Source organism: Rhinolophus sinicus, chromosome 4, assembly GCF_057876585.1.
Source record: "Rhinolophus sinicus isolate RSI-liver-muscle chromosome 4, RSI-T2T, whole genome shotgun sequence".
Taxonomy (NCBI): Eukaryota; Metazoa; Chordata; class Mammalia; order Chiroptera; family Rhinolophidae; genus Rhinolophus; species Rhinolophus sinicus.
In genome coordinates, this window is record NC_142504.1 from 15765374 (window position 1) to 15790186 (window position 24813).

Genomic DNA, 24813 nt, shown 5'->3' on the forward strand with positions numbered 1-24813 from the left:
ATCTAATAATGTCAAGTAATGTAAAATGTTGAGAAAAGATTATATTTTTAGAGTAGGTGAGTACACAAAGGTCTGTGGGTTCTTCTCACTGTAGACTGAATTGATTTTGTTTATATTTCTAGTGATAAGTTCTGATTGCGGATTGTTTTATTTTGCACATGGAAATCCTATGACCCAGAATTGTAACGATGGACAAGAGGAGCATATTAGTAATAGCTAGCTCTCAATTATTTGTATATGGGAAGAATTACCGAGGTTACCAACCAGAGAACTCTTGGGCATCCATCATCAGATGTGTTTGGTTAGGCCAGCAAAGTATTTTTGAAAGTATGAAGTGGTTTTCATCATAGCAGAACTGGGATACTTTAAATAGAAATATTTATTCCCAGCTTCTCTTGAAGATTGGTAGACCTGGCAACACGGGGCCCCCAGTGGTCCTGGCAGCCATCAATATGTGCTGGGGCGTGGTGGCCTCTCTTCATTTTGCCCCATGTTCCACCAGCTAGCTTCACTCTTTATGACCTTGTTGACCCCAGTCTGCCTTTGAGTGTAGCTCTACCATATCGCTGGACTTCTTGAAATTCCCTAGTTGCCATCCTATCCATCACTGATGATAAAACTTTCCTTCTTAATGCTGCTTTATAAGCACGTGGGTATTGACTATCAACTAAGACCTCCATGATCAACTTGAAATAAATATCTCTCAGGAGAGAATATCAAGGAAGGTATGGAGGAGGCCCCTCTTCATTCAACAAATCAAATGAAATAAAAGAAGGAGACAATTCCTTTTTTTTCTTATTTCTGCTGATTGGCTGTAAACATAATAATTGGTGAAAGGGACATGAGATAAGAGGTTAGGGAGCAAAACAAAGAAACAAGGAAGAAGACTAACAAATCCTCAAATGGATCTTGAGCAGTTGAATTGCCTAGTATTGTAAGAATGTCACAGAACATCTTTCCAAAGATTTGAATAGTACTAGGCATCCTAATCCTAAGAATGACACCAATGGCCCAGATGCTTCATCCCCACGAGGACTGTAGGCCTCTAGGGAGGTCTCCCGAAGCAATGAAACATTTCTGAGGTAGGCTGAAGTCACTTCTGGGATTCTGTTTATTCTGTATTTAGGGACAAGGAGTGAACCCCAATAAGGTTGTCCTTCTCAGGAGTCTGTAAAGAATGGAAACTGGGCCTAAGGGAGAAAACACAGCCCTTTGCTTCACCCATCTTCACTCCCTGGGCCTTTATGATACAGTGTGGGAGGAAGAGGTGTTGTGCATTCTCTCAGCTTCCAGAGCCCTTGCCTCCGTGGGGTCCCCAAATCTGGTTTGGATTGACAAATCTGGCTGAATGATGACCAAATCAAATCTGAGAACTCTTTCTCAGTGTTAAAGGTTTCCAGCTTCTAGTGTCTATAAAAGCAAACAAGATAAAGTTACACTAAAAATAGAAAAGTAGGGGAAAAGCCCTCCCAGGGTTTACCATAAAAATCAAATTACTCCCAGGACCTCAGTGATTGTTAACTTGCTGAGTTCCTTGCATCACACAGAGCCATTAAAGAGTCTTTCTCACAGTTCTTCAGATGTTTGGTTGTCTGTGCTCCCTGTGCATCTGGGCAGGTACCGCCTGGGTCCATACCACGTGTGGCATTGACACCAAAAATATTTTGCTTTGTCTAGTTCAGGAAAATCAAACTCCTTAGATAATAAGCCTCCCTCTGACCCTGGTGACCAGGGAAAGAAAGAGTAATGAACGGGTGACTTGGCAGGTCTATAGTAAAAGGCCAGACCCAGCTGTGTACTAAAGGGGTAAAAATTTTGTGCGCTACCAGTTACTTTTCCGAGCTTCTTACAGTGAATGCCTAACCTCCTGTCCTTCTGCTTCATTGTTTTAAAGTTATCCATACCTGTCAATAGTAACAAACGAGCTATAATTTCCTGGTAATTTGTTACATTTTTGTCTTTATTCCCTTCTCTTAGAAGACACTACTCATGGGCAGGCCCAGGATTCCCCTTTATTACCAAGAAGTCAGAAACCCAGGAATGTGAGAGGCTGCAGATAGCACCTCAGCCATGTTTTCTTCCCATCTCCATTTTCCATCAATGAGAGGGTGTCCAAAGGAAGTAAAAGCCATTGCGGCAGCGGCTACTGGGGAATTACCCAAACCTGCTTCGTCTTCCTCCTGGGCTCACACAGCTGACTGCATTTCCAGCCTCCATTGCAATTGGGTGGCTGTGTATCTGAGCTCAGGCTGTGCAACACGAGTGGCAATGATTTGCCCCACTTCCAGGCGAGGTTCTCCGTCTCATTGCCCCTTCAGCTGTTAGGGTGGAAATGACTTCTTGGACAATGTTGAGTGCTGCCTCAAGATGGCAGCCACAAGATGCTAAGCCACAAGGTGGAAAGAGTCTGGATCCCTGAATCATCCCATGGAGGGGAGCCTTCCAATCAGGAACACTCTCACTGGACTGTAGCATGAATGAGAAATTTGTGAAACCACTGAGATTTCTGGGTTGTTCTGATATAGCAGTTAGCACGCTTTGAAAAATATAGACATTAATTTGGGGCTTTCTGAAAGAAGGAGATAAGGAAATAAGGCCTAGGAACAGCCTGTAGGAACTGGAAAATGGCACTTACGATAGATGGAGAAGGAAAAAAGAACTACAGGTCCTTGACAGTCTTCAAAGGAAATTAATGTCTAGAGTAGAAGAATAATAATATCTAGTGTGGGCCAGTCAGGGCCCACCATATATTCTACAAACTTCAAATCCTTGCAGCTTGGAGATACTGACATCTCTCCAGGAGCCAACAATACTTGTGGCTGTTCACTTGGGAAATGTCAGAACTTGAGATTGTAAAATTCTTGGAAAAGCTTATAATTGGCACAGAGTGCAACATGGAGTATGTAATTAGGTCTATCCCAGAATTACACAACCTTTATCCATGAAAGCTGGAAACACTAGAAAGCATTTATATGCTGGACATCTTAATTACAGAGTAGGAGGAAGAAAAACATATAGAGAAAAAGGATGTTGCAGTATATTGGCTGCAGTGCTCTTTGAAAAGTAGGAGGAAAGTTATGTTTTCACAGGAACTCAACAGCTTCCCAACTTTGAAGGGAGGAGACTATAGGTGTGAACGAAGTGGGGACTTGAATTACCCTGACATTATTATTACAGAACATTCCTCAAGTCTTTCCTGGATAAGTGGATCTCCTAATAGGTGTATCACTTTGCAACACTGAGATGGGGTTGAATGTGCAAGAATGCTTTTCTAGAGGCTCCAGTGCTTCTGGGAGACAGTATTTGCGGAAGCAGTCACTGTGTGTGGTGCTGTCTGTTTAGGATTGCATGAACCCTCGCTACTCCCAGCTTCCAATATAGAAAACTGAAAGACAGATACAAAGGGCAATACTTCTATGTTCAAATATCAGGAAATGATTCTTATTTAAAAAAAAAAAAAAACCACTATAACTGCTGGTTTAATTTAATAAGAGACATATAAGAAGTGAATATATATATATATATACTATTTAAAAAAATTCAGTTAAACACAAAACTCTATTCTCAGCCAACATTTCTTAGATGTTTCCAGACAAAGGAAGAAAATTGACTCTGAATTTTTCCATAGGTTTGGGAGTTCTGGACTCTGGGAAAGAGGGTCTTCCCGTCCTGATGAGGCCATAGGTTAAGTAAGTTTGTTCAGTCTCTTTTTCTTTCTACTGAGTAAATTGCCTTGAATTAGCTCACTTCACCTGGAAGAGAACATTATGTCACCTCCTGAAGCCAGGGAGCTAGATGAGGTGGGTATCTGCATCTCTCCTTTTTCTTACTATAAAATGTAACCTCGATTTTCCTCATTGATAGTAAAACACATTCAATGGAATACATCACAATGCAATTTACATAACTTCAAATATGCACCTTTAGCCTGAATTTAACATTAAGTCCTACCTGTGAAGGACTGATGTGTTATAACACTGTTTGTCTCTGATATATTTTACACACACACACACACACACACACACACACACTAGCTTAATATGCACATCTCCTTAAGATGCACACTCTGAATTCTGTCATAAGCCAGTGAATGGTCAGTGTGCCATGTTGAAAATGCTCTAAATCTCTATCTTGAGTTGAGTGCATTCTGCAACATGTGCTATTTACTGTGGGGGTAGGTTTTGCCTGATAATGGCCAACAAAATGTGTACATGTGAGTATGCCTGAAAGAAACAAAAGAAGAGTATTGCCCTAACTATTAAAATAGCGAGTGTTTGGTAAATGAGTAGAGAAAACTGCAGGCCTGTATCAACAAAGAATCAAAGATCGAATTCTTTTGACATGACGAAGGGCATCATACATCCTCAACTTGGGAAAATAGATCAATAGTAGAATGAAATGAAGCTGATAAAAACTACAGCCAAAGACAGGTGACTGCTTTGGGATTGGAGAAAATGCAAATATGGTTGCAAAGGTACTGAGTGCCTCATGGCTACCCAGGGAAGTGGTGAGTACAGAAGGTTCCTCCCTCCAGTGCACAAAATAAGCAATTTGCCCTAAAGCAATTGTCCTCACAGTGCTTTCACTGGACCAGCAGCAGCGTCACTGTACAACCAAGACAGCCGTCCCAATTTTTAATGGTCACACAGGTGTGGGACCAGCCGGTTCCACATCTCTGCCCCTCCTACCAGTCTCAGGTGGCTTCTTCTGTGTGTTCCTAGTTGTAGGGCTTCAGTTCAGCTAGACTTCAGGCTATTCTCAACGATGGTTGTTCTATAGTTTAGTTGTAACTGATGTGGTCCTGAGAGGGGGCGAACACAGTGTTTACCTACTGCGCCATTTTGACCGGAAATCTCATTGTGATCACTTTGAACCCAGACAAATCCTACCCAACTAGTGCACCCCGCTCTATCTCTCTGTTTTGGCTGCTAATCAAGAAAGACTGCCTTGTTATCCCAGCACACAGTTAGCTCCTTCCCAGAGATTCATTTAATATTCCACAAACCTGCCATAGTCAGCTAAAACGCTAGTTAGATGATCTGCAACACAGAACATTCTTGAAGGGAACGAATACTGTTTTTCTATTTTCCTGAATGCTTTAAACACATTGAGTATCTTCTAGCAGTTGCTCTTCTCTGCGTGGGGTGATCATCTATCTGATTATGAACTTGGAGATCCCAGGAGACAGGCAAATCTAAGAATCCTTTTCAAGTTCAAGGGTAACATGGAGAAAGCATTTTTTCTGAGTCGCATAGAAAACAACGCTCAAACAGTTGCTCAGGAAAATGCAAGAGAGCCCTGTTATTTTGCTGCCAGGGAGGGCAAAGAGGACTTGACTAAACATTGCTTTTTACATTGGGGCCAATCTGCCCTACATGATCCCTAAACGTGGTCGTGCCGCCTGCTTCGCCGGGTTTAACCAGGTTCCACTGATAGAAAAGAGAGGATTGAAAACTGACAAAGAGGGGAGTGGAGAGCTGTAGCTAACAGAGCATTGAGCGTTACAGCCTGTCTGCACCTGCTGTCGTACACAAATATTACACTTTGTAAATGCCATCAAATGGCAGCGGTTTCGTAGATGACAGCTCCACAGGGATTTGGAGGAGGCCACCTACACAAGGGTCTCTGGCTGGCTCCCTCTTTGTGTTTGCTACCCACCAAGAACCCAATAGCAAGAAAAGATTTATGATTTAGTGGGCAAAAGATAAATGATTTTAGTCTCTAGATGCTTTAAGAGCACATTTTTGTATATCACATGGTTAAAATTGATCACTCCATTGACTGTTGTATGAGATGGGCTTAAACTAATGATGTTAGGTGATCAATAAGAAAAGGCCGTGCATGAAGAATGAAAAACCACAGTAATGGATTGCTATGGCAAAAGGCTCCTTATAGCAACAAATAAGTGAGGGCCGGTGATGTTCAGAGAAAGCTGGACTGACAGCCATCCCCCGTGGCTCTGACGCTCCGAGCTGACTCTGAATTCTGTCATAAGCGGGTCTGAGCAGCGTGGCTTATACAGTCAGCTCTCTGACAGTTGTGTTTCTTTCTATGGAGATTCTGTTTTCTCTGTCTCTGCTGGCGTTTCCTGCCTCTGTAATCTGCTTTCTATTCCTAAGAAGCAGATCCCAGGGTGCTACTGTTTATTTTTTAATAATTAGCTCTGACTATTAGCTGTTCCTGTTTAAGCGAGTGTGAGAGAACCAGACCCTGGTTGTAACCCACTCAGAGGGACAGAGTGTGGCTGCTCACACTGTTTTCGTGACTGCTAACACATGCCTGGGCCACTAACCTCCCTATGCAACTGCTACACATCCGGGGCATCTGGACCTATGAGACGTACCCCCCACCCCTGACTTCTCAACAAACATGTGGAGAAGAATACAAGGGCATTAAATTAGACCTCATTACCTAGCCAGTTGGGCTGTCCGGCTCTCCTGCACATAATAATGAGGTCTGATTTATTGTGACCATTATTCAGGCATTACAGGTCACTAAATAACGTGCTCTGCCCACACATGTCTTCTGAGCTAATAAATATCCTGAGAGGAAACATTCTTGAGGGTGTGAGTCCCAGGTTTGGGTCGGTAACTCCAGGCTCATTGACGGAGGGAAGCCGCTTTGCCTAATGCTCACAAAATCTTGGGAACAGAGATAGGAAACGTCTAATGAACAACCTGAGGGGATGTGAGCGAGGGACAAAGGAGAGAGTGACTGTCCACTGGATTCTTTGACCTACGGGACACAGGCCAAGGAGGGTATACTGGTGGAGGGGACAGAGCCGAGACTGATCCCGGGCAAGTCAACCATGACTTGCAAGATGCGAGGCCTGTCAGGAGCTGGAGCCGTGTTCCGCTCTCACCTCACGGTACCGTGTATTCCTGACAGACCACTGACGAGTTCCCTGTCACATCGCTCTCTCATCTCTGGGCCTTTGCCTGTGCTGTTCCTGTCTGTCTAGAATGCCATACCTCATTCCCACCTCCCTGTCCTGTGGTATTACTACGTCTGGAGCTTAGATGTCACCTCCCCCAGATGGCATTCCACGATCCTATAGTACCTAGTATGTATTCTTACACAGTGTATCATGCTGCACAGCTTTCATTGAGTCTCATGGAGTCCCCCACTAGACCATAAGCCCTGCCAGGGCCCAATCTGGATCTTATTGGTTGCTGGATTCCTCATGCCTAGAGAAGATCCTGGTTCATAGCTGGTGTTGACTAGCTGCCCAGGGAATGAAAAATTAACACCTGTGTGCAAGAGAAGATGGGTACTGAAAACAATGCCATTTATGTGGTGTTGGTGGTAAAAGGTAGTGACTTTTTCACCCTGGCACTCTCCACTCAGGAAGAAGGTCTCTACGCACCCTGGACATCACTTTGAGCCTCTCACTATCCAGACATACATCAAACTGGAAGCCTCTTGAAGGAAGGAAATACAATCGGGTTAATCTCGCATCCCTCAGAAATTAGGTTAGGCCTTGGCACATAGTAGGTGTTCATTAAATGTTGGATTAGACTGTTGGCACTCATAGTTGGACTTTCCTACCCATCAGAGGTTTGGGACATGGGGCAACCTTCCTAGGGTGTGTGGGGAGAATGTTGTTTGTGGCTGGGGAGACTGAGGCTTCTTTTTGGCCCTTCCCTTAGTTAGAGCTTTGCCAGTGGGCAGGGGAGAATCAGGTGCTGACATAGTTAAGTCAACTCTGTAAGTCTAGCCACAGCAGGTCAATATTGTGATGCCTGGCTATATGTTTTTTCCTTGCAGTCATAATTTCATATCATAGAGTATTGAGGTTTCAGCTTTAGACATAATAAAATTACTAGAGAAGGACAGTGTCAATGGATTGTCACAAGTCCTATACTGATAATGTCCTTATCTTTTTAAATTGCAATCTATTTTTTTAAAGGCCTATTTGCCTTGAGGAAGACATTGAGGATTGGGAAAACAGAGTGAAAAAGAATCTTTCTTTTTTTTCTAACTCATAATGCAAAGTGTGTAACTGGTAAATACTAAGTACGTCTGACCATATATCTACATTATTTATAGGAATAATTTAGGATTATTTGCTTTATAGAAAATTGGTTGGAATACTTTAAAAATTACGGAAATTAAATGACATCAGGGTCCTTGAATTATCCATGAATGTGGCTTCACACAATCAATACTTTCGCCATTCTGGGTTGACATTATATCTCGAGACTATTTTCTAACTTAATAAGATTAGAAATAATAAACTGATATTATTTCTTTGTGAATTGGGGCCTCTGACCTGGTAATTTAATGCCTTCATTATTGCACTAGGAGACTACTGAGAGACCCACTGAGACCCATGTACTCACAACTACATTCTGTCCGAGTATTAGCCTTATTCTTCTTGCTTTCTTTGGATGGTGGGTTATGTGCGATGGAGGAATATTCTTAACTTATTTTTAAAGCACTCTGAGCATTATTTTCCGGAGAGTAGTGTGTATGTATTTAAAATGGGAAACTGTTACTGATTCAGTGACAAAGACCCGTAGAAAATGAGAGGACTTAATTTCCAAATTGCATTCTTATAGATATTTTCATGCTGGCCAAGAGGTGAGCTCTATGTAATAGGGCTGGGGAAGAGTTGTTTTCTTTTGTCCAGCCTGGGCTTACTGCACTGTTGTGGTTTGTGCTATTTTTTGCTTCTCTCTGGGAGAAAAACATGCAGGGAAGGGTGTGAATTATTGAAAGTATGGTGGGGCCTGAGGCCTGAACTCTTATCCCATTTTCTCATGAGCTCAGCTCCTGCCCCTTGGAGTTGAGGGATCCCCTGAGTCTGCCGTGTTCAAGCACTTTCTCACGAACCTTTGCCATCGCCTATGCAGCTCAAAGGGAATTTCCTCCCTGCTTAAAATGTGTTGGGCCCACATCTCAGCCCAGGAGACATGTCACAGCCCGTCTGTGAGGCCTGTTCCCAAAGAGTCACCTATGGTGAGAAACCAATGGAGGATGTGATTCCCAAGGCTATGAACCCGACTCTAAATTGGAAAACGCAATGAAATGGATGGGAATGTTCCGTGAAAAGATGGTCCTGGCTGGGAGGGGGTGAGCTAAAAGGAGACAGAATCTGTTCTATTTAAGAGCATGGTTTAAAACGCTGACCACGAGGGGCAGGAGGCACTTATGAATTCTTCAATTGACCAGGATAGTAGGAAACGGAAGTCTCTCTGGGGGAATGGAAATTATTTGCCCACTGGGTTTGTTGATTGTGTGTGACGTGTGGAACCAGCTCTGTCATGGGGAAGCTCTGTTGAAAGTTATGAGGCAGAGATGACTTGGGCCCCATTAGTTCTGCACTATGCAACAGTAATCACCATGGTAACCCACTGTGATGCAGATGCCATGGTAAATACTTGGCATTCATCAGCACATTTACTCCTTAAATCAACCACAATTGTATGAGGTGGATATTGCTTTCCACACTTAAACACTTGGTGAGAGTGTGACTTGCCCAAGGTCACCCAGATGGAGAGGTAGAGCTGGGACTGAAATCCAGGTTGTCTATCTTCGAGAACAAACTATGAACTGTGTATCATTTGGCCATGGCAGAAAGACACAAGAAAGGGTTATGAATGTATAACACTACTTCAGAATCAGTTGCTTTCCAGGGGAAATATTTTATTTTGTTCTGTTTCTCTTTTTTTCTGTCAAAACTGGCCCCAGTTTTATAGCACAGTGTTTTGGGAATATTGCAAACATGGAGCTAGTTATTACTAAAAAGCAGTGCATGCTTCTGACCACTTCTACTGAGTCTCTAAATGCCCTTGGCAATAAAGTGTCCTGTGCTGGGTCAAGCCTCATAATGAACATAGAGTATTAACATCAGATCTGAGCTGGGATGGGTTTTCCGAGGGATACCATTGCCCATGGTAATTGGCATATGATAGCAGAGGTGCTTTGTTAGCTTCTTGGTCCATTGTAATGTCTCCTCAAAGATAACAAACTCCACTAAACACCAATAAACAAGCAGCCTCTGAATCAATAATGAGAAACTCAAGAACAGTGGAAGATTCATGATTAATCCTTCTACAATGAGTGCAAAATAGGAAATTCCAATAGTAACGATGATGGTGACAAACACCTATTGAGTGGTCACTTTGAGTCAGACACTGTTCTAACTCCTTTCTGTGCAATGCCAGCTCATTGCATTCCTACAGCAACTCTGTCAAGAGGATGGTATTATACAATTTATTTCTGCTCATATCTTATTGGCTGCGATGAGTCACATGGCACTGCTAGCTTTAAGGGAGGCCCACACTGGGTGCCTGGTACCCAGATAAAACAGGGCATTATGTTATTAAATAAATAGAAAGAGTAAATCCGGGGGGACAGTGAACAATCTCTACCTTACCCCCACCTTGAACAAATGAACTTATTCTTGGAGTGACCCCAAAAAAGAAGCCTTTCTTCTCCTCTCCTCCAACTAGATTTCTAGAAGATGAATATAGAGAAACCTGATTTTACAGAGGTTTTTAACTTCATTGGGGGGGCTGGGCATTCTGAACAGCTGAAAGATAGGAAAGGGTGAGTGAGGGAAATGAATGACCTTGAGTATTGTTTCTTCTGTGAACCTTCTTCTTTTGGGCAGAACCCATGCTGTTGTCCAGGAAGCTCTCCCAGCTCTTTGCCTGAATCTAGAAGCTATGGAAGTTGTACACTTGTTTATTCAACAAGTGTTTTTTGAAAGCCCCTGATGCACTGGGCCCTGGATGTACAAAGACACACAGGACCAACAAGGGGCTTGCTGGAGTTTATATTCTGTTTGGAGGAGACCGTCAGTGGTAAACAAGCACACAAGTGAACTAGGGAGATTCAGAAGTTGGTAGGTACTAGGAAGAAAGAATATAAACGAAACCATGTAAACTTCAGTAGCTTATAATAACAAACATTAATCTTTCTTGATTGCCACCTACATAATTTGATGCCCAGTACAAAATGAAAACATGGGGCCCCTTGTTAAAAAATATTGCTAATTTCAAAATAATAACAGGAGGACCATTAAATCAAACGTGGGGCCCTGCTAAGCAAGGAACCCTTCATGACTGCATACACTGTATGCTGAACACCCATGGAGCTGGTTCTGTTTGCAGGTGTGTGGGTTGGCAGGGCTTGCTCTAGGCTTCAGGTTGGGTTCATATCTGCTCCACATGTCTCCACACTTATTTTCCTTGGATCAGCAGCCACTGAGGCACCGTATCTCATGGTGGCTCATAGGAAAACAGAGGCATGTCGCACTGTGCGAGAACATTTCAAGCCTCTGCTTGGAAAATGTCTGCTAACATCTCATTGGCCAACAGATTTACACAGCCACTTTCAAGGTCAAGGAGTGGGGAAGTACAGTCTTCCCACCAAGAAGCCATAGCAAGGGTATGAATACAAAATTCTACTAAGGGAAGGAAGGAAGTATTGAGAGCAACGATCCTGGTAGGCATGTTGAGAATGTGATGGGAAGTAACTAATTTTAAGAATGCAAGTGACACATTCTTATTTAAATTTTTAAAAGATCACTCAGGCGATAATTAATGGGAAAAGTGAATTGTGAAGGGCAAGACTGGAAGCAGGGAGTCAGAACCAAAGAGAAAGATGCTGGCTTGGATTACAGCAGTAGAAATGGAAGGGAAGGTGAAGGTTAAAAGATGGAGGCTATTATGATTTGGAAGTACACTCAATGGGACCTTCTGCTGGGTTGGACGAGGTGGGTAAGTGCAAGAGATGAATGTAGAAAGACTCCTCTTTAAAAAAAAATTTGAGCAACAGGGTGAATAGTGGTGTCGTTTATTGAGGGGGGAGGGCGGAAGGGATTAATTACTAGCTCTGTGTCTCAGTCATACTACAAGCTTCACAAGGAAGAGACTAAGTCTTATTCATCTCTAAATTCTTAGATATGTGTACAGTGATTGGCACATAATAGGTACTTGATGCATAAACCAAAGAATGTGGAAAGCAGATATTTAGTGTAATAAGTGACATCCGCATTGATTCATTCATTCAATCAATTCACCAGCTATATATTAATCCTACTCTCAATAGTCATTCATGCTATTAGAAATCCCATTAACATCTCAGATTTATTGATCATCTACTATGTGCAAGACAGTATTCCTGGTGTGGTAAATAAAAATGATTACAGTGACTGACCTCAAAGAGTCAAAGATTTAGCAAAAGAATCAGAGGAGAACACTCAAGATTATAACACAGGATGAGAAGAGTGTACACAAGAAGCTGTGGAAGCGGAGAGGAACACCCCAAACACATCCTCCTGGGGAGAGTTCCAGGAAGTCTTTTCTAGAGGAGGTGATGCTTGAACTGAGTCTTCAAGGAAAGTTGGAGTCGGGCCACAGAAGTTGATGGGAATAGTGTTGTAGGCACAGGAACAGCATGTGAGAAAGCTCAGAGACCTGGTTTAGTATGACATGTTTAGGGAAGCATGGAAAGTGCTAGGTGAGTTTGGAAAAGTAGGTCAAGACTAGATCATAAAGGGCTTTGCATTTCACGCTCTGTGCTCGAGGAAAAGGTTCCTGTTAGAATGTTTGGTAGGTGAGTGACATGATTTATGTTTTGGGAAGATGTTTCTTGGAGCCAGGTGCTGGGTGATTGGAGTTTAAAGGCACTGGAGGCAGCGAGACTAGTAGGAGCTCTTAGAGTAACTTGGATGAGAGATCATGGAAGCCCCGCCTAAGGCAATGGCGGTGGGGAGGGGTAGAGGTGGGTGGCATGCGTGACATCTAGAACACAAATCAACAGGGCAGACTGACTGTGGGGGATGAAGGAGAGAAAAGCACTGAGGATGATTTCCAGGCGTCTGGCGTGGGTGACTGCGTGGAGAGGCATGCGGCCACGCACAGCAAAGGCGACTATAGCAGGGAGTGAGGCTGGCCTGCGCAAGCCCATTGAGCCCACGTTTGATAAGCCTTTGAACACCATCAGGGAAGACTCAGCAAAGCAGCTGTTCCAGGAGCATGGGGTGGCGTCTGCTGCTTTCATGGCTCTCTTGATTCTGGAATTTATAAAGCCTGAAGTTAACCCAGTGAATCTAGTTATTATCGTCCTCTCTGTGCAATGGGTGGAAAGTCTGCTCGCGGGTATTTCTGTTCTAAGGGTGATTACACAGCAGTCTGGGCGCAGGGCTCTGTGGCAATAGCTTGACTCATAGTCGTCGACTTTGGTACTATGGACGTTTGGGGGGGCTGCATAATTCCTTGTTGTGGGGAGCTGACCTGTACATTGTAGGATGAATTTAGCAGCATGTGGCCTCTACCCACTAGATACCGGAAGCAAAGCCCCAGCGATGATAACCAAAAATGACTCCAGACATTGCCAATGTCCCCTGGAGGGCAGGTATCTGAGAACAACTCCTCCTTCCTTGGTCTGTCTCAGCTACAATAATAATAATAATATTAATAAGGATAGCTACACATGTATTGACTATTTTTCCAGGTATTCTGCCAATAATATTCCTTTGGTAATTTTATTTAATTAAAAAATCCTATGTAAGGGTTCTATTTGTTTCCCATTTTACAACAGAAGAAACCAAGGCACAAGAAACAAGGAGAATGTCAAGTGACTTTTCTTGCCACTATATTCTCGGTGAATTTCAATGCCACTGTCCAGAGAGCTCAGAGCATCTGCCCAGAAATTACCCCTCTAGCCTATGGAAAAATTGACATTGAATCCCTGAACATTTACTATATTTTATAAACACTTATTGCATGCCAGGTGGTAATACAAGCACCTTCCAGATGCTAACTCATTTAATTCTTATAACAACCCAAAAGGCTATTATCATGTCCATTCTATGGATGAGGAAATAGAAGCACAGAAAGGGTGAGTAACTTGCCTGAGGCCACACAGCTAAGAAGCAGCTGAGCCAGGGTTCAAACCCACACAGTTTGGCTGAGAGACCGGCTCTTACCTAGTACACTATGTCTGGTGCCTGGTCGCAGCTGACGCAGCTGTGCTGTTGGGTTTGGAAGAATATCCAGTAGACATGAGCAAGCCAGAAGGGAGGTGGTAGCTGGGACTTTAGAACACATCACGATAGACAGCACATGGGCAGGAGACCTGTCACAGGTACACTGGAGCTCATCACCAGGGCATCTGAACCCCATCGCAGCTGCCCTTCCCGCTGTACAGGCCCCTGTAGTTCCCAGTGACCTTGGAGAATTGAATCACGTTCATGGGAGCTCCTGCTGTGGTTCTAATTTCAGCCCTCTGGTGTCCAGTTCAGATGAAGGCTGGGCTGCTCCATGTTACAGCATTACCAGGAAGCTCTTCATGCCTGGGGGCAGCACTCTCTCCATTATCACCTCTACTGGGGGTAAGAAAGAAAAGCCCAGTAAAGCACTACTGGGCAGCTTTCTCAGAACTGAAAGCTGAATCTGTCATGGGCACAGAAACAAGCCCGAAAGTGAGAAGGCGACACATGGGTACGGGCTTGGGAAGACTGGACAGAAAGACAGAGGTGGGGGCAGCAGGCTATAATGAGCCAGGGACCATAGGGCTTAACTAACATCAGGAGAAGCAAAACATTCACAGCACAGCCTCCAAAGGGGCAGGACAGAGTGATGACAACGCTGTATCAAAGCACACCTAAAGGGCCCCCTTCGCAGCTTGGGGTGACCCAGGAGGGAGAACTTCAACATTGACCTGACCTTTGATGCAAACCGAAGCCGAACTTTCAGCGGCCTGAATAGAAGCCATTTTCAGATCATCGTGGTCATTCTTTCCAGATTTCTATACCCTGCCTAGTCTTGTGAGGGTTCAATTGTCTTAGAGTAAAACTCAGAAGTGCCAGCTGTGAACTTGCTGGAGCTGGCCCCACAGGAAGCGGGGAAGGGTAAACAATCCACGAGGTCTCTTTACTCCGGAGAGTCTCACTGTGGTTTCTAGACGAGAAAGCTCTAAAGAGCCAAATAGCTGGGCATCGTGGGCTTGCGCACTGTGGCCCTAGAGCTTCTCCGAGCTGGGGTCATGGGTGATTACACACACAACACCAAGCCTGGCTCTCCAGGATTCCCAAGCAATTTGTTAAAACAAAATTTAAATCATTTGTCCAACAAATATGGATCAAGAAAGGGTACGTTTAAGACAGGAAGCGGGAGGAAGGAAGGTGTAGGGACAAAGTCCCAGAAAGTAGTTTCCAGGCTCACGTGGAAAGGTGCTGGCTCGGGTAGTAGATGGCCTTCAGCCGTGACTCGTTGGCCATCAGCTGTAACCAGCCAGCCACTGGCCACTGATATAACTGCCGTGGCCGAGCTAGCAAGGGCAGATTACAGCTAGCAAGTGGGTTGGTTGGTTGGCAAAGAAGTGGACTGTGGATTGCCGCTAGCAAGTGGGGTTCGTAAGCGTGGATGGCGGATTGTGGATTGTGTGGATCCTAGTTCCTGTGTCTCGACCAGCCACCATCGAGAATATGGTATGACTCCCCTATCCATGGCTCCATTGGTGTTCCTTTTTGGCCTCCCCATATCCTGCGTTCTCTTGTGGGGAGCAGGAGCAGAGTACCCGCGTGACAGAAGGGAAGGCTGGGAGATGAGGAATACAGGAACTACAAAGCCATTGTTCTACCCCAGGGGGTCTGAGGGTCGGAACACCGATCCCTTACGTGAGTAGGGGTTCTTCTCTCTTGTCACTTACGTGCCAGCTGCCGTGGCATGGGACTTCAATGGAGTTAGAATTATTCACTCCAATAATTGTCCCCATGCAACAGCTGGTTACCCTCAATGGCTGCTCCATCCTGTGGGCTGTTCCAGTGAGCACTTCCTTGAGCCCAGGAAGGAAGACGAGAGAAAAGAGGCCATTTTCTCTATGGTTCTTTGCAGCCTAAGGCGTATTTTCACACATCTCACTAGATCGTTATAACAAACTCATACTGAGATAGAGAGGAGCCTGTGGCATTATCCATATGAGGAAGACATTGACAATAATAAAACCTACCATCTGTTGAATAATTACAATGTGTGGGGCACTGGGCCAAGTAGTCTATGGATAGTCTCTGTGTCATCCTCACAGTGACCCTATGAGGAAGCCACATTTTCCACCATTTTGTTGATAAGGACAATGAATCTCAGAGAGGTCAAATGAACTCAAGGTCACATAGTTAGTTTGTGTCAGAGCCCGAATCTGAACCCAGGTCTGGCTGACTCTAAGTCATAGACACTGACATCTGTCTGCAAGGTGTTTGTCATTTGCCAAAGGTACACAGGCCGTGGAGCAGCACCCTGAGCTCCTGCATCCTGCTCCAGGATCCTCTCCCCTGCCCGTAGTTGGCTGTTGAGTCCCTCTGAGGGGATGGCTCCCAGCTTTTCTCGTCCCCCACACCTGATCTTCCCAGACAGGGCCAGCTTCCTTTCTGTGCTCACTAATGAGCTCTCCAAGCCCAGCCAGTGGCCTGGGGAGCCAGATTAGGGCCACAGTGGGAGTTATCCGGGAACACAGGGGTTTCCAGCGTGTTTTGGGAAGGTACCAAATCTGGACCACCCCAACTGCTCCTTAGCCAGGGCGCTACTTGGCAACCCTGACACAGAGTGGGCAGCTTTCCTGCTCCTTCTCTACCCCCTGGTAACTCCCCTAGGCCAAATGCTCAAGTACCATGAGCCTCTCAAAGCTCCAAGACCAGTGCCCTGCTGGGGCTGACGACAGCCCTCGCTGGGGATGTGCACTCCCCCCAATTCAGTTAGGAGACAGCTGCCACCCTTGCTCCTGCAGCGGAGTGTCTTTATCTGTAAAACGGGGCTAAACACACCTGTTTCTCAGGGTTGTCATGTGGATTAAAGGGGATGTTGCATGCAAAGTGCCTAGAGCAGGGCCTGGCCCATCACAGCCCTCGGTGGATGGGAACTCCTGCCTCCCACGCATGGGGTCATATTCACACCTCCTCCTGCAGACACCTGTCCCAGGGCTGGATGGCTTCTAAAATAAGGGGACAGTTAGGCACACTTTTCCAGGAGGAGGTGAGGGATATGGGCAGCTTGGTTCTAACTGGTTTAGTGTGAAAGGGCCCTGGTGGAAATGAGCCATCTCCTTCTGGTCTCTTCTCTGCATGGAGACCTCAGGGGACGTGTGCAGACCCACTTCCCAGCCCTGACCATGCTATGTCCACATGAGGAGGCAGGAAGGGAAACATTTATAAGCATGGTTCCTGGTGGCTTGGGAGACACAGGATAACAGGGCAACTTCTCTATACAGAATGCACAAGTACCAACCCCTCTGCTTAGCACAGGAGACATCCCTACGAGACCCAAGCCACACTTCTAGGCTCATCGTGGGTTTCTCCCATTCGTAGTTCCCACTGAAAGCTGCTTGCTTTCCTACCTCCATGCCTTGGTATTCTGTTCTCTGTATTCTCTTTATCTGAACACCATCCCGCTTCTGATCTGTTTCAAATACCCAACCCATTAAAATATTTTCCCTGTGAAGACCTTTCTTAGCCTCTTTCTTTGGAGGTTAGTGTTATAAGTAAGTAATAATAAAACACACCTCTTCTGACCCCCCACCAGCTAGAAGGAGTTCATCCTCTATCATCTCAGAGAACACCCACTATGAGAAGTGCCAGAAGACAGAGAAGACAGGGACAAAGTGTCTTGTGGGATGGCTATTTGTTTTCTTGTCCCGTTCTCTTTAGAAAACTATAACTTCTATGAAGGCAGGGACTATACGAGGCCAGACAATTAAGTTCGGGAACTTTCTACTGTGCATTTACACGTACAAATATTTTAGCTACTTGTCAACTCTATCCTAACAGGACATTGTCTAGACCAGGGTTTCTCGGTCTCAGCTGGTAATTCTCTGTTGTGGGGGCCTTTCCTAGTCATTGCAGAATGTTTAGCAACATCCCTGACTTCTGCCCGTTACATGCCGGTACCTCTCTAATCCCAACGGTGACAACCAACATGTCTCCAGACTTTACCAAATGAATCCGGGGGGAGTAGAGAGCAAATCATCCTTGGTTTACAACCACTGCTCTAAGCTCTTAATTCAAACATTTAAAAATATTCTATTATAAAATATTTCAAGGGTATATAAAAGTAGAAATAAAGAAGGGGTAATGAACCACATGTGTCCATCACTCCTCTCCAATAACTATTAACATTTTGTGAATCTTGTTTCATCTACCTCCGCCTATGATTTTTCTGGAGTATTTTAAAGCAAATCTCAGGCAACATGTTACTTCACTCACAAATACTTACGTATGTACCTCTAAAAGATAAGGACTTAAAAATTATCTCAATACTAGCACATCTAACAAGATTAATAATTATTCCTTAACATTATCTAATACTCAGCTGATGTTCACATTTCCATCATTGTCTCAAATCATAGATTTACAAAAAAATTGGTTGTTCAAATCAGGATTAAACAAGTCCATTTAAATTTCTTTTTATCTATTTTTTATACCATTTATACCATTTAAATGCATTTAAATTTCTTTTTATCTATTTTTTATACCATTTACTTTTGTGAGTAATTAATATATGTTTTTAATTATTGAAAATGAGAGGTGCTGAACCAAATTTTGAGGCAAAGGAAGAGGGTTTCTGACAGTTGGTATGAAATTTTCTTCCCTGAAAGCAGTAAAGATAAACAAACATGTGGCCACTGGCACTGGTTTAGCTCTGCTCAGAGTCACCGTTGACACATTTGTTGCATAAAATACATTTACTTCATGCATTTATAAATAAATACTTTCATTTTTTAAGTATATTTGTAATGCTCAAAAATTAAACTTAAAAATTTATTTATAAATAAGTCAATGCATTCTATTACAGGGAATAATTTTACATACGACTCAGAGAAGAGACATGATCTTCCTCTGTTGTTTGCACTGTCCGGTATTTCCATCCAAAGTCAAATGGAAATGGCAAGTCATCCCCTATTGTTATTGCTTGATGACCAAGGAGTTCAGATACTTAAAGCAATTGCTTGGCCAATGGTCCCTTTGATCAGTGGTATATTCCTGTTTAAGCATATGTTTCCAGACTTTAGATAATGACTTTCTCTTTGTGTTTACAGGATTATTTCTACAGCAAAATAAGAATATGATTTATTTTTCTCTGCAAAAGTAACCTCAGGGTGATAGGAAAAATTATATATCTATCATGTTGCCTTGTTGTTTGCTTGTAGAAGCTGCAATTTGTTTTCCTCTTGAAATGTTTGCTTTCCTTATGACAAAGAGAATATTTAGAGGTATATTATGTATGCGTTTGCTCTATGCATATATTCTTGCCGTGGGGTAGAAATCTAGTGTCCATGGAAGAATGTGGCATTTGATGGAAAGCTAGAGAGCCTGGTAGTTTTCCAACAGTTACAGTTCACGGTTCTGCTTGAAGCAAATACCTCCAACTGTGGATAATGGACCTTCCTTGAGAAACTGAGACAAGTTGCTGGTTAATGTCTCTGAAACAGCCTGTTAAGACTGTTACTACAAATTAGAGTCTGGATCATTCCGAAACCCAAATAGACTTCTTTCATCTTCCAGATGGCCGTCTGATTGGGAGCTGGGCAGGATCACATTTCAGGTTGTGACTTAATGATTCAGGACAATATTTATGGTTATTACTTGACAGAGGGCAGTGAGGAAAATTAAAGCACAGCCCCATGCTTCATTTATGACAAAAAACAAATTCATGGCAGGGTTGTAGATTAGAGATGGCATCTCCCAGCTCCAGGCAAAATCCAGGCACAGTTCTGAGATGACCCACTTGACCAGGTACAGCTAACTTGGGTAGGCTGGCAAGTCCTGACTTCAAAATTTCAGTCAATGCATTATCTCTAGAAACAACCAAGTAAGTCTCTGATAGAAATCTTGTGAAAGGTCTAGCTTTGAGTGAGGGATTTCAGAGGAGGCAAATAATGCAATCATGTTCTTTGCTGGTATGAAGATTACACACAGCTGAAATATTATGTTTGGGGGCACATTTTTGGCTTCATTATTATAGTTTGTAATATCAACAGGAGAAAAAATAATTATGTCTGCCAGTTGTGGGCATTCTGTTTATGTAGTGTGTAATTTCTGCATTAAGTTTTCCTTCTAAAACATGCTCTACGTGATCTAATATTTATCTCTTACATTACCCAGAATTTTAGGAATTCTGTAATTGGATGCTGTGGGGAAGAGAAAGACAAGATGGGGAAGACGAGACAGAGAAAGGGGATAAATAAAGCTTGCATCAGTTAATGAAAGTGTAGATTGCCTAGAAGAGAAGCCAGGAGAAAGTTTATCTTGCTCCATTAATCCTCTGCTCTGTGAAATGAAAATGCACAAGTTGTTCCGAGGCAAGAAGAAAAAAACGGAGAACACTAAACCATATGCATTAATACATTTGACCAACAGTGACATTTTTAAAATAAGGATTTAACTGGTTTTATTAAACCAACTGTGTAATTTCAAAATGACTCTGTCATCTATTATATCTATTATAAACAAGTACTTTGTTTAACCAAACCAAAATAACCTTCACAGACAGAGAAGGTTGGGATTTGAGAGAACCAAATCCTCTGATTATTTAGATTAGGGAAAGGAGATTCTTTGGCTAGAAATAGGGGGGAAAAAACCCCACAAAAACAATAACCCATAATCTTGAAAAAACCATTTTTAAAAAATTTATCACACTCTTCCCAATAATTTGATCGTCCCTTCCTGGTGTGTAGGAGTGGCTTTCCAGGGCCTGCAGCCCACCCCCAAGCGTCTTGGTTCCACGCTGAGTCTAGCTTCCAGAGGGATGCAAAGTAGAGCCATATGGACAGCCCTTCAGGTGCCTTGCCCTGGGGCAGTTTGCTGAAGAATGTGTCCTGGAACAGGGTGACCGATGAATCCTTGCTGAACTGAGCCAGTTGAGGGAAGGGGGGATTCCTGGACGTGTCAGTAAACAGTAGCCTTCCCTTCCATTTTACGGACATGTTGATCTACAGGTAAAATTTCCGTGTAGGAAGAGGAGTGTTACCGTGAACCAGTGGCCACCGCATTCCTTCCCCAGGAGCTCAGTTGTCCTTATGAAGGTGGGAGCTGGGATGTCTGAATTGCTGCACAGTGTGGAATTTTCTTTACAGCAGAAAGCACAGGGGCCATTCAGTGTCTTTTCTGCACCTGGTGATGAATAGAACCTATTTATAACACACTAACTCCAACTCTCCTCAAACCCAACCGAGTAGCAGCTCCTCGCCTGGCTCACTTGCAAACACGCTGGTAGGGGATGAAGTTCCGGAACCAAATGGAAGGCCTTGCACAAATTCAGTGAGAGGTGGGTGCAGGCAAAGTGGAGGCCAGTCTGCCAATTAGGGGAGAAGTGAAACAGATGACACCTGACACTGGGTGGAGAAGGCAGGAGGGTTTCAAATACGTATTGGATTCTGTTTTCACCAAGAGGTCAGCTTTAATCAAGTTCCCAATGTAAATATTACCAATATAAACGAAATAATGGAGGTTAAACGTCTGCTCTCAAGGTCAGTGACTCTTGGTCAAGCTGGAAGATGTCACATCAAATGGACCGGTTGGAATTTACCTGGGGGCCCTCAGTGCCCAGCCATGAAACCTGAGCCCACACCGGCTCCTTGCTGGTGGATAGAGTACACAGTGATGTGAGCATGGCAGGGGCGTCTCTGCTTTCAGCTCAGTGGTTGAAAACCAGATGCACTGGGGCCCAGGGTTTTCATAAACACAGAGGGCTGCAGTTTCTCTGTGGCTGAGGATCACAGTGAATGTTTGCTGCATGAGCTGATGCATCTGCTTACTGATGTCACCAGAGAAGGACACCTGGTGGTCCAGGGAGGGGGTCCCTTCTCCCCCTTGTTTCTAGAGGCTGCAGTCCCTAATGAACCCACAGGCAAGAATCCTGAGTATCCGGGCATTTAGAGTAGGTGCCGCCCTCTCACTGCCCTCTGCCCTGTCTGGCCGTGTGGAGTCATCCATCCGCAGCATCATGTGTCTCTTTCTCCTCTTGGGCCCTGGTCCCCAAATCATTGTCCTCATCCCCCTCACACTATCTGTAAGTTTCCCCGCCTTCTTGGACTTTATGGTCTTCCAAAGAGAATAGGACACGGAGATGCAAGCCATCCTACAAGGCACCTTGAACCTGTCTTCTGGCACTTCCCAAAGAGGGCACTATCCAGGAGGGATGGAAGGAGGGTGAACTCCTTCTACTTGGTGGGGGAGGGGGTGTCAAAAGAGGTGCTTTTTATTATTATTTATTTATAACACTAACCTCCAATCAAAGAGGCTAAGAAAGGTCTTCATGGAGAAGATATTTTAATCAGCTCAGTATTAGACAAAGATGGGAAGGGAGAGTGTTCCAGATAAAGAGAACAAAGAGAACAGAAAGCCAATGAAGGTGGGAAAGCATGCAGCTTTTAGTGCGAACCACAAGTGGGAGACGCCCATGATGAGCCTGGAAGTGTGGTTTGGGGTCTTGTAGGGAGGTCTCCAGTGCTAAGCAGACGGGTTATTGGTACTTGTACATTCTGTATAGAGAACTTGTCTGTTGTCCTGTGTCTCCCAAATGACCAGGAGTCATGGTTATAAAGGTCCCTTTTCCTGCCTCCTCATGTGCACATGGCATGGCCAGGGCTGGGAAGTGGGTCTGCACATGCTCCCCGTGAAGGGGAGACCACACAGCCTGAACTTCTCAGCTGCCTGAGCCTTGTGTTCTGTTTTTGTAAAACAAAATCTATTAGCTCCCTTTTTTCCACTGCACCTCACGAAAAGTGAAATCGTTGCTAAAGTTTCTTTGGTTCTCTCATGGTGCCATTCATTATGTTAAGGGACTTACATGCCTCCTGCATTTAATCCTGACAGCCACCCCACGAGGCAGATGCTGTAACCATTCCCAATTTACAGGTGGGGAAACTGAGGCAGAGAGAGGTTTAATAACTTGCCCAAGGTCATGCGGTGGTACAGACGGGGCTTGAACTCAAATCTATCTGACATGAGCCTGTGCTCCTAACCATGACTCACATTGCTTCCTTACATGAATCATTAGGCTGGTATCTTCTCGGCATGCATACTTTTGAGTTCTCGTTTATTTCTGAGTAGGTTCTGAGAAAATACACAGTATGCCATCTGCATGTCTTAGTCCTTTGTTCCCCAAATGGAACGTCTTTTAATCAAAGATGTGGAAAGAGTCTCCTGTATTCTACCCTGCGGGATAAAGCTACGTGCCTAACACAGTGTGAAGAAGCAGCATGGTAGGCTAGCTAACGTCTAAAGGCGTTGAAGAGGGTTCGGTGGATATTCCCCCAGCAGGATCTGGGCGGTGTGTGACTGTCCAGGTTGGGGTTTCGCTCATCTCTGAGCCGCACATCCAGAAGGAAAGTGTGTGACCCACCCATCCTGTGGCGTTAGCTTTGTGCCTCTTCTAGTTCAACACATAACATCCAGGGGAGGAGGGCAAGGCTGCTGCCTGTGAAATGCACCTCTTGTCATCTTTATGGGCAGGCCAGGTCATAAAGCCTGGAGAGATACGACTGGAATAACCACATTATCTCTTTCAAGGTAAAAAGGAGAGTAGGGTGAACCTGGAGACTGATGTACCCGAGCGCCTGTCTAAATAAACCAATCTGCATAAATTTGCATTTGCATGGGAGCATTGTTATAAAATGTGGTCTTCATTAAAGAGAGAGACTGGGTGATGTTGCTTAGGAGGGCCTGACACAGGTGATTTCTGATCACCGGGCTCCCTTGTCTCTTTAAAGTAAAATCCGGTGTATGGAATCTTTGTGTTGCCTATACTAATGTAACAAAATCACCTGAAATGAGTGAAAGCTGCTGAAATCTATAATATTACACAGGCATTATACAGATTGTATAATTAACGGCGATTAAAGATGCATATTCACATGTGCCATTTCCAGGGGGCGGGAGGGCTTAGCAACACATGTGTCCCGGTAAGATGGGTCCTGGAAAAATGATTTAAAGTGGGTATCTTGGTTGAGAACTAATTGTAAGTCACTGATCCCAAAGGAAAATGGAACAAAGAATAATCAAGAGAGACCTAAAAGAACTGCCTTAATGGACAGAAGGAAGGAAAGAGCTGTTCTCTCTCTTTCTCAACCCATGACTGACTACATAGAAAGAGAAAATGGCCTGAAACAACAGCATGCGGGATTTAGGTTAAAAAAAAATGACAAGCCTTCTTTCAGAGGATTGTTTTGTGCAGGCTGTCATCCATTCCAGTGTAAGATGGAGGAAAAAAAGGATGGCGGGACTCTTTCAGGAGAAGAAATAGGAAGAACAGTGGCCAGCCTTGCTAAGCTCTTCAAAAACAGAAGCATATTGTGGAACAGTCCCTGACTGGAGTTCAAATTCAAGGACTGGTATTCCAGACTCTGATTTTCTGTTATTAGCTGTGTGACCATGGGGGAAGTTACATCACTGCTCTGAACTTTATTTTCCTCACCTGTAAACTGGCGTGTTGAACTAGAAAACACCAAAGGTTTATTTCTAGTTTTAACAGTCTTTTTGGTTTGAGGTTCCTATGGCAAAGGGTCAATAGGTTGTGGTTTGCTGGGATGGTCCTGAATGATGTCTATTGTCCAGGCAGAATTATTAACAGTGCACATTTTCACTCTCCGCAGGTCCTGGTTCGGACCATAAATTATAGCTTACCTTATAGTTACATGGAAGTTAATATAACAATTTCCACTTGATAGCAGCCTAAATTGTTTCCCACAATACTGAGATTAACCAAAAATGAAACAGAAATATTTGCCCAAACAACTAGCTCTTTTTCTTCCAAGAAACAAATAATAGTAATAATAATCGTTCTTGTTTATTGAGTTGACCACATGCCT

At 44.0% G+C, this 24813-nt stretch overlaps 1 long non-coding RNA gene across 9 annotated transcripts in view; it reads left to right on the plus strand.

The window, feature by feature from the left end:
• The window catches only part of LOC148758328 (uncharacterized), a 228676-nt gene that overhangs the window by 179665 nt on the left and 24198 nt on the right, over positions 1–24813 (plus strand). The window lies entirely within an intron of this gene.